The 14,784-nt window shown below is 41.8% G+C and overlaps 1 protein-coding gene across 2 annotated transcripts in view; it reads left to right on the forward strand.

The window, feature by feature from the left end:
* mrpl11 (mitochondrial ribosomal protein L11) overlaps positions 1-14,784 on the forward strand; it is a 240,650-nt gene that overhangs the window by 35,958 nt on the left and 189,908 nt on the right. The window contains exon 1 of one of the 2 annotated variants that reach the window (XM_061930245.2): positions 10,089-10,122. The exons of the other annotated variant lie outside the window; for it this stretch is intronic. The gene's annotated coding sequence lies outside the window, so the exon portion shown is untranslated. Of the gene's footprint in view, positions 1-10,088; positions 10,123-14,784 lie in introns of those variants that run through there. 2 annotated transcript variants of the gene reach the window in all.

Consider the following 14,784-nt stretch of genomic DNA (forward strand, 5'->3'; position numbering starts at 1 on the left):
CATTGAAGGTGCGGCTAATAATCCGGTGCGCCTTATTGTGCGGAAAATACGGTATATGTATATATATATGTATATATATATATATATATATATATATATATATGTATGTACATATATGTGTGTGTGTGTGTGTGTGTATATACATAATATATATATATATATATATATATATAAATATATATATATACATATATGTATGTATGTATATATATATATATATATATATATATATATATATATATATATATATATATATATATATATATATGTATATATGTATATATGTATATATATGTATATATATATATATATATGTATATATATATATATATATATATATATGTTATATATATGTTTCCCACAGGACAGGCATCTATTTGTGGTGGTGTGGTCGGGGGGTGACGGCGGCAGCGGCGATGACCAAGAAGAACGCGGAGTTGGAATATAAGTACAACACTTTATGTACATATTTAGCTCAATAAAATTACCAACAGGAAGGCGGGAAACACTTTATTTCAACAGACTCTGGCGCCATACCTGTCGTCAAAACTCCAAAGACCGACTGCACAGTTGCGCTAACAAAATAAGAGTCTCAGAAAGCTGGCGTGCACAAGCTAGCAAGCTACGGAGTTAGCCGACAATGTATTTCTTGTAAAGTGTATACAAAGGAGTACGGAAGCTGGACAAATAAGATGCCAAAAACCAACCACTTTCATGTGGTATTGGACAGAAAGGAGGACTTTTTTTCTCCTCCATTCGAAAATGCGGACGTTAACATCACCACTGTCTGATTCCAAGCAATGCAAGTCATCAGAATCAGGTAATACACCAACTTATATTCTTGTCTTCATGAAAGAAAGGAATCTATATGTGTTAAACATGCTTGTATTATCTTTAAACACCTTTAACTTGTTAACAATATTAACTATATGTGTTAAACATGCTTGTATTGTCATTAAACACCTTTAACTTGTTAACAATATTAACTATATGTATTAAACATACTTGTATTATCATTAAACACCTTTAATTTATTAACAATATGTGTTAAACATGCTTGTATTATCTTTAAACACCTTTAACTTGTTAACAATATTAACTATATGTATTAGACATACTTGTATTATCATTAAACACTTTTAATTTATTAACAATATTAACTATATGTGTTAAACATGCTTGCATTATCATTAAACACCTTTAACTTGTTAACAAAAACATATATTTCATAAATAAGTAAATATGAATTATATATAAATGAATGAGGTAGATCCCCACGACTTGATCAATTGAAAAGTAGCTCGCCTGCAGAAAAAGTGTGAGCACCCCTGAGTTACACCCATCTGAACAGGTCAGCCACCTGTTTAAAGCCCGATCACAGTTGAAATCTTGAAATGAAGGGCCTTTAATGGCCAAAACATTAACCCGGACAACATTTTAACAGCTGGTTGGCTCAGATTTTATTCTTTTCATTGCATTCACATGCTGCAGTGGACAGTGGACAATTTAGCTTCATTATTAATGCAGTATCTGAAGCACCGTCTCCACGTGTGTTTATTGACAACAGGGTTATAACCTGGACACGTTAGCTCGTCGGTATGGTAAAACGTGACGTGACAACAGCGGCGGTGTTAATGAAGCAGCATCAGGCTGCTCACCGTGAGTGAAACGCTCGGTGAAATCGCGGATTAACGTTAAATATATGACGAGCCGCGAGCGATGCAGCTATAACTTGTCTACCTACAACCTATATTACCCTCGTATTTTGATCCGGTCGGTCCGTTCTTTTACTCTGCCGTCTTCTTCTTCTTCTTCTTCTTCTGGCCCACCAGGTGAATTAAGTGCTATTGGCGGAGTTACAATGCATAGTAGGCTACCGCCACCTACTGCACCGGAGTTGTAACTACAAGGTACATTCACAGACAGAGTCCCATTGCTTTTATGAGCGGTCGAGCGAGTCAAAAGCCGAAAAATCCATTTGTGGCGGAGGTAATTCTTTCGTGGCGGGCCACCACAAATAAATGAATGTGTGTATATATACGTATATATATATATATATATATATATATGTATGTACGTATATATATATATACATATATTCGTATAGATATAATATTAATATATATATATATATATATATATATATATATATATATATATATATATATATATAAAGTAATATTATAGATGTATTCGTATCCATATAGATTGATGATCGCACATTTTTAGGTGTATTTTTTTAATACCTGGGGAGCAATCCACTGACACACCCTCGGCGATGGACCAGTAGCTCGCAATCGATGTAATGGGCACCCCTGGACTAGACTGACACATTCGGTGTCATGGCAAAGACTACTTCCCGACAAGGCAACGCACCGTAGTTGATACACTACTGCCATCTAACCTCTTGGAATTGCAACTGCATGCAAAGTTTATTAGCAAATGAGACTTAAAGGTGTAAGAAAACAGTTTGTTTACTATAATAATACACGCTCTGTATCACACTGAGAAGTAGTTTTAGTACTCTGTACTTCTCTGGTTGCTTAGATAAGGTAACCAAAATATTAGAAAGTATGAGAGTGCAGTCGTCCCTCTGGGACTATTAGAAAGTTCTTCTCCTTTTAAAATGAAGATGTTTTTTTTTTTTCTTGCACAAATACTACTGACGCTGTAGGAACATTTGCAAAGTGTGATGTGAATCCAAATTGATGTCTGTGTTGATGAAGTGCAGTCATGATTTTAACCATTATAGCTTGGATACTTAGTAATTTAAAAAAAATCTAAAATTCTCATAAAAAGTGAATATAATAAAAGAGTGATGAGGTTGAAAGACATCAGACATGCCATTGGAGAGTAGGGTTAAAGCAGGTCTTCTCAATCTTGGGGATCACTCATAACTCTGAGAGTTCTTGGTTCTGTGTGAGTGCCCTACAGCACCTGCCATCCCACAATCCATAGCAGCAGCACAGTTCTACGTGATGAATGTTAACGCAGTGCAACAGCACATCATCATCTTTCCAACAGCACCGTAATCTTCAAGAGCTTCTCTGGAGTCCTGGCAGCTACTTGCCACACTCCTCTCCCCGGTCAGTGTGTTCAAGTCTGTGGCCTTTAATTAATAATACAAGGCTGCCCTCTAAACAAAAGTGACTTCCCACAATCCCCTGTGGCCAGCGAAAGCCCTCCCCCAAGCATTTAGTATTCAAGGCCCTCAGTCATTTATCGTCTCTAATGACTTTCAAGCATTTCTGCAAAGATGGGCCGAGACATGAAATTGCTTTTAACATTTTGTTAGTTGTTATTTTGCTGCCGGTATTCAAGGACAGCAGTTTGTCTCCAGGGCTTTCCTTTCTGCTCCTTCCTCTTCCTCCATTCTCTCCGTGGCAAGGACAAGCCTCATATGTAAACTCTTATTGTGTTGTGAATCGAGTCTTTTTCTCTTACGTTAATGCTCCGAAACCAAATCTAGACTGGGAAGTCAGATTAGGCTTTTTCATATCACAATATAGTCTTTGTCGTGTAATCATTTTTAAACGGCTACAGGTAACTAGGGAGGTAATGATTAACGGCAATAATAACTACGGTAAAACTTCAGAGGGTTCCGGTTTCCATCCATCCATCCATTTTCTACCGATTGTCCCTTTTGGGGTCGCGGGGGGTGCTAGAGCCTTTCTCAGCTGCATTCGGGCGGAAGGCGGCATACACCCTGGACAAGTCGCCATCTCATCACAGGGCCAACACAGATAGACAACATTCACACACTAGGGCCAATTTAGTGTTGCCAATCAACCTATCCCCAGGTGCATGTCTTTGGAGGTGAGAGGAAGCCGGAGTACCCGGAGGGAACCCACGCAGTCACGGGGAGAACATGCAAACTCCACACAGAAAGATCCCGAGCCTGTGATTGAACTCAGGACTACTCAGGACCTTCGTATTGTGAGGCACATGCACTAACCCCTGTTCTACCGGGTTCCGGTTTCAATATGGAATTTTAGAATCATATGTGACTGATAACTGCACTTTGATAAACTCACTGACTGACTGATGCCAGCACGCTAGCCTAAATGCTAACAACATACCCCAAATTAAAATCAAGTACCGTATTTTCTGGGCTATAAGGCGAACTTAAAATCCTTTTTTTCTCTCTCAAAACTCGACATTGCGCCTAATAATACGGAATGATTCTGGTTTTGCTTACCGCCCTCGAAGCTGTTTTATTTGGTACATTGTGAAATGATAAGTGTGACCAGTATATGGCAGTCAAACATAAGAGATATGTGGAGACTGCAATATGATGGCAGTCACACACAAGAGATACGTGTAGACTGCAATATGACTCAAGTAAACAACACCGACATTTTGTATGTTCCATTGAAAATATAGAACATTACACACGGCGCTCAAAAATGTATCAAAATGTTTTAGTAGGACTTTGGTAAGCTATGAAGCCGCACCGCTTGATGGATTGTACCGTGCTTCAACATAGGAGTATTATTATGGTGTGTGTAGAAGGTAAGAACTATTATCTGGCGTTTTGTTTTGCAATATAATGCAAAAGCAACTTTTCTTACCTTCTTGTACCTTCCAATGTGTATTTGGGATCTGCATAAGTCCGGAAAAATTACGCGCATCCGCCTTTAAAGTTAAAGTCGATAAGCTTCTTCTTTTTCTCTATGTTCCTGTTATGGGACATTCATCCTCTGCTGTTCCCATTTCTAATATAAAGTACTGTAAAGTTCTTACTTATATCTGTCAGTAAACTCGCCATGAAAGCGCTAAAACATACCGGTGTAGTGAGTTTACATTATTCACCCAAGGAACTTTAGTTATTAGAGCGTTCCGGTCGGATGGTTTTTCACGGGACACATTTCCGGTAGTGTAGCATATTATCTGGCGTTTTGTTTCGCAATATTATTTAAAAAGCAACTTTTTTCACCTTCTGGTACCTGCTGATCTGTATTTGGGATCTGCATAAGTCCTGAAAATCTGCGCGCGTCCGCCTTTGTAGTCCGTGCCGACAACATAGTCGATAAGCTCCTTCTTTTTCTCTATCTTCTTGTTATGGGACATTCATCCTCCACTGTTGTCATTTCTAATATAAAGTAGTGTAAAGTTCTTACTTATATCTGTCAGTAAACACGCCATGAAAGCACTAAAACATACTGGTGTAGTGAGTTTACATTATTCACCCAAGGAACTTTAGTTATTAGAGTCGGACGTTTTTTCCAGGGACACATTTCCGGCCTTGTTGTTGCACTAGTGAGCCACTGATGAGGAGATGCTGCTCCGTTATTGATTGAAGTAAAGTCTGAATGTCATTAAAACAGTTCGCTCCATCTTTTGACACTTCCTCCACGGAGAAAAGACGCCACGTAAATAAAACGGCGCATCCTGAAGCGACTGTCAGAAAGCCACTTGAAGATGATGTGTAAAACATAATCTTTGCAACATTTTGAGCCAAGAACCATCATTACATGTTATGTAGACCACAAGGAAGTCTTTTACATTTAGAAAAAAAAAAAAAATATGACCGCTTTAATGCACCCTATAAACTGGTGCACCTTATATATGAAAAAAGATCGAAAATAGACCATTCATGGGCATTGTGTCTTATAATCCGGTGCGCCCTATGGTCCGGAAAATACGGTAAACATAGTACTGTCTGAGCAATTAAGCTAAATTGAAGTGACCAGCTGTGCTCTCTCACAACAGAGTAATTGTTCTATACTCCGAGGAATTATGAGACTGAAGTGTTTTTACAGTGCGTTCAAGGACGGGTGAACAGAGTAGGACACCACAACGCCTGCGTGAAATAATGAATGATAATAATAATAGATTTGTGTATTAACTCTTTCTGAGCACTTTTAACGATACCAAGATAATAATGATAACCGTGCTAATTTTCATATTGCTACATCCCTTTAGGTAACAAAAGCTCATCTTTTGGCTGCAGACATTTGCAATAACGTATCGAGTAATTTCCGATTTTCCCGTAGTTGCTCTGTAAAGCGATTGTTTTATTCTATCTCGACTCTTTGATGTGTTTACAAATTTCCTGGTTACTCTCTGATGTAATGCGAGTCTAGCTAGACTTCTGGTTATGTGTACAGAAACCCCCCACTTATTCTGCTGTTGTTTTCCTATTCAAGCTAGCTTAGTGATTAGCATGGTGTAGAGGTTGTCCTTTAGTGGGTTCTTCAGACCACCACACACTGCCAGGAATTCAGGGTATAACACTGTTTTATTTTGTTCTCACGGTGCGAGCAAGTCTTTTCTGCGTCTGCCCAGCAGCACCTCCAACTCCAACTACTTGTCTCATCACGGCTGCTGCTAATAAAGGCGACAGGTGATTAGATAACAAGGCCCACCTGGGCCATCTACGCACCTGTCGCTGTCTTCGAGGCCGGTCCTGGCAACACCCCGTTCCGTGGCAGGCCCGCAGGCCACGCCCCCCTCCACACATGGCTTCTTACCGCCTTCAGGTCTTGCTTGCTCAATGTGTCGCATGTTTAGCTATTCCTCGTCTTCCAGTGATATTGTTACTCGTTACGGGTGCTGAAAAAATAAGATGTTGTTGCATGTACAGTGTACCGTATTTTTCGGACTATAAGTCGCAGTTTTTTTCATAGTTTGGCTGGGCTCCAGTGCGACTTATATATGTTTTTTTCCTTCTTTATTATGCATTTTTGGCAGGTGCGACTTATACTCCGAAAAATACGGTACATTATACGTCAGTAGCCAAGAGGAGCTTTTGTTATCTGTAACCTGTTATTAAAAGGTTTTATTATAATTTTTTTACAAATATTATGATAATCGGTTTGTATCTGGAATTGTGTTGAATCAAAGATCAATTCTGACCCCAAGAATCGCAATCGAAATGTGAGTTTTAAGACTCACGATCCTTCAAACTTGTAAGAGGTGTAGTTTATTCGTTGCATGGAAGCAAGGGTTCTGAGGAGTACAACACTGGTATAGAAACAGGAGTTCAGAACATCGAGATAAAAATTGTCACTGTACCATTAAAATTGTATTTGAAAATATAGCAATTGGTTGTTCAGGGAAATGTAGTCAAATGACCAGCTTTGACTTCGACAAGTATCTGAATAAATATATTACAATCTATTTCAAAGTCTATTGACTTAAATGGATTGGTAAAATTGGAAAGAGATACAAGAACATTTGTTTATTTGATTTGCTTGTAACTTAGCTTATTTTTCCAGGGAATTGCAAATGGTACAACTTTTAGGGCTTTCGAATTTTGATAGTTTTATTTTTCTGCAAGAGGTTAAGTGGTTTAATTAGGTGCTATTGTTATTTTCTAAAAACAACTCAAAACTGCACGTCAATGAGCTGCATAATAGGAAATCAAATAGTGTATGTCCTTCACTATGTGGTAGGTTCCTGCAGACGTTATCTCCTTCTGTTGTTGACTATTTGTTTCATACGGTGTTGATGTGGAAATGGTTGCTTGGGCATTTTGTTGGTGTGGCACCGAACGGAGATGTTGACATGCGGAGTTTCAAGCACTCTTCATTCTCTAGCGGGTGACACACATTAGCAGTGGTGCTACTTTTTGTAGATGGACCCCGTGCTGTTTTTCTTGGGAATTAATTTTTCCTTCATTTGTTACCAAATTCGCACCTTCTTTCTCTCGTATTACCACTCGCACCACAGCTAACGTTACCATGCCGCTACCTCTCTGCTCGGCGAGGGCGTATGACGTTGCACGCGCGACAGTATGTGACGTATGTAAGACGGTGCGCTTGTTTTATGTCTCTGTGAGAAGGAGAGACAAGAAAGAGTGAGAAGAGCCTGTAGTGTAATGCCCGCAGCTAAAAGCAACTGCGTGCGAACGTATACTCCAATATCACCAAATAGTCATTTTCTATATCGCACAGAGACAAACCCACGATATATCGAGTATATTCCATATATCGCCCAGCCCTACCTTTCATACAAAAGTAGCTAAATCAATCATCGACGTAAAGGAGAAATGAATCCTTCAGACTACTTTTCGTTCTTGTCTGAGGGTGAGGAAAAATATTAATTTATGTTTTTCATCTCAAAATCAGCCACTATTAATGAGTCCTGAAAGCTTTTTATACAATGTGGATTAAGCATGCACAGTCGGAATATTAATATGGAGCTTGGTTGGAAGGGGTTTTATTTATTAACCAGCAGCGCAGCTCCCCTCGTCGCGTTCATGTTTTATCTTTAAAACGACAGCGTATATGGCCGCAGAAATGGGAAAGAACAAAATAAAGATATCAAGCAGTTTGCTCGTTTGTTTTCGCACATGCCGTGCACAGCAGACACCTTCTCTGAATGCAACTTTCCTTTTTGAGGCGGAGAAGCTTTCAGTCAGCAGGATGTTGGTTTTGGTGTTTTGCAGCCCCCTAAGGAGACCAGCTCACGTCAGTTATCTTGCCTTTTCAGTCCATTGAATCAACAAGTAGGCTTTTTTCAGCCATTGATTTTAACTTTTAAATGTGTTACTATGGGTCTAATGATTCCTTTTAACATCAATCCGATTCATAATTTGTGGTTGCCGATACGATTCAGGAACGATATTACCGTATTTTCCGGACCAGAGGGCGCACCTGATTATAAGGAGCACTGCCGGCGAATGGTCTATTCTCTTATCTTTTTTCATATATAAGGCGCACCGGATTATAAGGCGCATTAAAGGAGTCATGTTATTATAATTTTTTTTGTAAATGTAAAAGACTTCCTTGTGGTCTACATAACATGTGATGGTGGTTCTTTGGTCAAAATGTTGCATAGATGATGTTTTACACATAATCTTCAAGTCGCTTCAGGGTGCGCCGTTTTGTGGGCGGCCTTATTTACGTGGCTCACCTTCGACAGCGTCTTCTCCCCGTCATCTTTGTTGTAGCGGTGTAGCGTGCAAGGACGGGAGTGGAAGAAGTGTCAAAAGATGGCGCTAACTGTTTTAATGACATTCAGACTTCAATCAATAACGGAGCAGAATCTCCTCATCTGGAAACAACAACAAGGCCGTTGAATTGTTGAATGTGCTCAAGAAATACTGAGAAAACAGTGAAATCTTTTGACCAAGTAACTAAAACATTTAAATAGACACGGTGTTCGTAAAGCCACTATTTTGTATGTTTATTATGATTGACTGATAATGTTTACGTCTTTGTATTTTATCTGTTTCAATGGCTAAGCTTTTATTGTTTGAAATATTGGCTTGCACTGTAGCATTTTAAGACGTATTTCAATAAAAAATGCATCCATTATTATTATTTATTATTTTTGGAAATGTGTCCCGTGAAAAACCGTCCGACCAGAACTCTCTAATTCAAGTTCCTTGGGTGAATAATGTAAAGTCACTACACCGGTATGTTTTAGTGCTTTCATGGCGAGTTTACTGACAGATATAAGTACCGTATTTTTCGGACTATAAGTCGCAGTTTTTTTTTCATAGTTTGGCCGGGGGTGTGACTTATACTCAGGAGCAACTTGTGTGTGAAATTATTAACACATTACCATAAAATATCAAATAATATTATTTAGCTCATTCACGTAAGAGACTAGACGTATAAGATTTCATGGGATTTAGCGATTAGGAGTGACAGATTGTTTGGTAAACGTATAGCATGTTCTATATGTTTTAGTTATTTGAATGACTCTTACCATAATATGTTACGTTAACATACCAGGCACGTTCTCAGTTGGTTATTTATGCCTCATATTATTCATACACATACTTATTCAGCCTGTTGTTCATTATTTATTTATTTTAAATTGCCTTTCAAATGTCTATTCTTGGTGTTGGGTTTTATCAAATACATTTCCCCCAAAAATGCGACTTATACTCCAGTGCGACTTATATATGTTTTTTTTTCTTCTTTATTATGCATTCTTGGCAGGTGCGACTTATACTCCGGTGCGACTTATACTCCGAAAAATACGGTAAGAACTTTACACTACTTTATATTAGAAATGGCAACAGTGGAGGATGAATGTCACATAACAAGAAGATCGAGAAAAAGAAGAAGCTTATCGACTACGGTGTCGGCACGGACTAAAAGGCGGACTCGCGCTATTTTTCAGGATTTATGCAGATCCCAAATACAGACCAGCAGGTACCAGAAGGTAAGAAAAATTGCTTTTGCGTAACATTGCGAAACAAAACGGCAGATAATGTCTTACCTTATACACACACCGTAATAATACTCCTATGTTGAAGCACAGTGTGGCTTCATAGCTTACCAAAGTCATACTAAAATATTTTGATAGATTTTCGAGCGCCGTGTGTAATGTTCTATATTTTCAATGGAACATATACAATGTTGGTATTGTTTACTTGAGTCATATTGCGATCATAGTGCAGTTTACACATATCTCTTATGTGTGACTGCCATCTATTGGTCACACTTATCATTACACCATGTACCAAATAAAATTGGTTTGAGGTCAGTAAACAAAACCAGAATGATTCCGTACATTAGGGGCACCGGGTTATAAGGCGATCCGAAACAATTCAGTGAGTTGAATACAAATCAGTAACTTTTCAGCCAAAAATTCAATTGGTGTGACTGTGAAATAAATACTGGATATTAGAAAATATCCAGTCAATATATTCCTGTTATTTCTTGTAGGGGAGTTAGGTATAAATAAGTCATTGATACAAACAACTAATAATGTTCAATGCATTTACATCTCATTTGAATAAAGCGCATCCAACACAACAACGAATTAATAACAGGAAACCTTTTCTGCTCTCATTTTCAGCATTCAAGAAATGTCCAATAAAAGTACAGTAACCAATATTTTTACAGTAGATTAACTTGCTACTTCTGCTTTTGTTTTTCAACATAGAAATAATGAAATATTTCGATGAAAAATAAAGTGCACAAATGCTAATAATGTTTCAAAGCTTTTTTTGTGCTTGCCTTGTCTGAATATAAACAACTTATGTGAACATTTGCACTCTTTCTGCGACCTTCAAACACAAACGAAGAGGAAACAGAGAGGCTGTTGTCAGGGATGTAGAACGTATATACCACATGAAATAAATGCAGTTGACACTAAAGAGACGTTGCCACGTGTAAACATACAACAAATCATCGTGTATGATTGATTTACTGCAACGGAAACTAATGAAAAGTGCAAATAATGGATATTATAGAAGTGGAAATCATTGTTTACGTCCAGAGCAGCAATCTTTGAAACCAACACGGTCGAGAACGGTCCGACTTTCCGAGTCGGAAATCCGACCTAGAGGGGCATTCCAGTTGAAATTCTGATTAGGAACTCGTACTTCCCAGTACAAATGGGACGCACCGCTACTGTATGAGCGTTCCAGTTACCAGGTCGAAGAACAAGATAGCCAGATCCACAAAAGCTATTCATGCGCTTGCCTTATCTGAGTATCATCGGCGGTCACTCGAAGCGAGTATGACGATCCTCCTGGCAGGGGGGGTATCCCTTTTATGGAGGATGCCTGTGCGTGACTTTGTTTAACGTCCAACCAACCATCCATCCATCCATCTTCTTCTGCTTATCCAAGGTGGGGTCGCAGGGGCAGCAGCCTAAGCAGGGAAGCCCAGACTTCCCTCCCCCCAGCCACTACGTCCAGCTCCTCCCAGGGGTTCCCAAGGCGTTCCCAGGCCAGCCGGGAGAGATAGTCTTCCCAACGTGTCCTGGGTCTTCCCTGTGGCATCTTACCGGTCGGACGTGCCCGAAACACCTCCCTAGGGAGGCGTTCGGGTGACATCCTGAGCAGATGCCCGAACCACCTCATCTGGCTCCTCTCCATGTGGAAGAGCAGAGGCTTTAGTTTGAGCCCCTCCCGGATGGCAGAGTTTCTCACCCTATCTCTAAGGGAGAGCCCCGTCATCCGGCGGAAGAAGCTCATTTGGGCCGCTTGTACCCGTGATCTTGTCCTTTTGGTCATAACCCAAAGCTCATGACCATAGGTGAGGATGGGAACGTAGATCGACCGATAAATTGAGAGCTTTGCCTTCCGGCTCAGCTCCTTCTTCACCACAACGGATCGATACAGCGTCCGCATTACTGAAGAAGCCGCACCGATCCGCCTGTCGACCTCACGATCCACTCTTCTCTCACTCGTGAACAAGACTCCGAGGTACTTGAACTCTTCCACTTGGGGCAAGATCTCCTCCCCAATCCAGAGATGGCACTCCACCCTTTTCCGGGCGAGAACCATGGACTCAGACTTGGAGGTGCTGATTCCCATCCCAGTCGCTTCACACTCTGCTGCGAACCGATCCAGTGAGAGCTGAAGATCTTGACCAGATGATTTGTCCATCCATCCATCCATCTTCTTCCGCTTATCCGAGGTCGGGTCGCGGGGGCAGCAGCCTAAGCAGGGAAGCCCAGACTTTCCTCTCCCCAGCCACTTCATCCAGCCCCTCCCGGGAGATCTCGAGGCCTTCCCAGGCCAGCCGGGAGACATAGTCTTCCCAACGTGTCCTGGGTCTTCCCCGTGGCCTCCTACCGGTTGGACGTGCCCTAAACACCTCCCTAGGGAGGCGTTCGGGTGGCATCCTGACTAGATGCCCGAACCACCTCATCTGACTCCTCTCGATGTGGAGGACCAGCGGCTTTACTTTGAGCTCCCCCCGGATGACAGAGCTTCTCACCCTATCTCTAAGGGAGAGCCCCGCCACCCGGCGGAGGAAACTCATTTCGGCCGCTTGTAGCCGTGATCTTGTCCTTTCGGTCATAACCCAAAGCTCATGACCATAGGTGAGGATGGGAACGTAGATCGACCGGTTAATTGAGAGCTTTGTCTTCCGGCTCAGCTCCTTCTTCACCACAACGGATCGATACAGCATCCGCATTACTGAAGATGCCGCACCGATCCGCCTGTCGATCTCACGATCCACTCTTCCCCCACTCGTGAACAAGACTCCTAGGTACTTGAACTCCTCCACTTGGGGCAGGGTCTCCTCCCCAACCCGGAGATGGCACTTCACCCTTTTCCAGATGATTTGTTTAAGGTTTTATTTTATTTAGCCTTTATTTAACCAGGTAAAATCCCATTGAGATCAAAGATCTCTTTTCCAAGGTCTCCCTTGGTGCACAGACAGTCACCACACGATCCTTGACAGATCCGGGTCAGGGTCCGGTGGCATGGAGTCCAAGACGACTGGGGACTCTTTTCTGCTGCAGCCTTCATCCGCCATCCCGGCCGTTGTGACTCTCCATAGGGTTAGCAATCATCCTCCGCCTGTTCCACCCATTGAGGTCTTGGGTTGTTATTTCCCTATACTGAGCCCACATGGATGTGGGGGTGCCTTCTTCCGCCATCGCAGCCGTTGCGGTGGTTCTTACATCTACCGTCTTCCGCCTGCTCCGCCATTGAGGTCTTCACCGTATCCCTGGCTAGGGGGCAGTTGGGTACTAGGCCTTTGCCAAGGGCCACCCGGGGTAACAGTAGTAAAGGGGCTAACCTCCTAGTGCCCCAAGACCCCATAGAGGAGCCTCCACTGCCGGATGCACGTAAACGTCATGCCCAGGACAAAATATCTGAGTATAAACATCTACTGGACATGTATGCGCTATTTCTGCAACCTGCAAACTTGGTGGATGAAGTATGCATATACCACATGGAAAATAATGTGTTTACACTACATTGACATAACCACATACAAATGTCCTACAATACACCGTATATCAGTCATTTAGCGCGAAAATAACGGATATTACAGAAATTGATTTATTTGTTATGTTTGTAATGTAAACAATTATTATTATTTACATTCAGAGCAGCCATCTTTGAAGCCAAATCGGGGCTGCTGAAGACTCTCCGACTAGGTAATCCTATCTCTGGGGGGGTGTACCATTTTAAATGTTCGACTGGGGCCCCAGAAATTCCGACTTTCCAGTACAAATTGAGCGTACCATTAGTATTAGTGTTAAATTAAATTAATCAAAAAGTCCAAGTCCGAGTCCATGGTTCTCGCCCGGAAAGGGTGGAGTGCCATCTCCAAGTTGGGGAGGAGATCTTGCCCCAAGTGGAGGAGTTCAAGTACCTCGGAGTCTTGCTCACGAGTGAGGGAGGAGTGGATGGTGAGATCGACAGGCGGATCGGTGCGGCGTCTTCAGTAATGTGGACGCTGTATCGATCTATTGTGGTGAAGAAGGAGCTGAGCCGGAAGGCAAAGCTCTCAATTTACCGGTCGATCTACGTTCCCATCCTCACCTTTGGTCATGAGCTTTGGGTTATGACCGAAAGGATAAGATCACGGGTACAAGCGGCCGAAATGAGTTTCCTCCGACGGGTGGCGGGGCTCTCCCTTAGAGATAGGGTGAGAAGCTCTGTCATCCGGGAGGAGCACAAAGTAAAGCCGCTACTCCTCCACATGGAGAGGAGCCAGATGAGGTGGTTCGGGCATCTGCTCAGGATGCCACCCGAACGCCTCCCTAGGGAGGTGTTTAGGGCACGTCCGACCGGCAGGAGGCCAATGGGAAGACCCAGGACACGTTGGGAAGACTATGTCTCCCGTCTGGCCTGGGAACGCCTCGGGATCCCCGGGAGGAGCTGGACGAAGTGGCTGGGGAGAGGGAAGTCTGGGCTTCTCTGCTTAGGCTGCTGCCCCCGTGAACCGACCTCGGATAAGCGGAGGAAAATGGATGGATGGATGGATAATCAAAAATCTGACTGACTAGCGCTAGCTTGCTCGCTAGCTTAAATGCCAACAAGAACGCAAGAAACATCTTTCCCTATTAAGAAACAACAGTGTGAATGTGAGTGTAAACCTTGTCTATCTGTGTCGGCGACTTGTC

The sequence above is a fragment of the Nerophis lumbriciformis genome, linkage group LG36, assembly GCF_033978685.3.
Source record: "Nerophis lumbriciformis linkage group LG36, RoL_Nlum_v2.1, whole genome shotgun sequence".
NCBI classification, from domain to species: Eukaryota; Metazoa; Chordata; class Actinopteri; order Syngnathiformes; family Syngnathidae; genus Nerophis; species Nerophis lumbriciformis.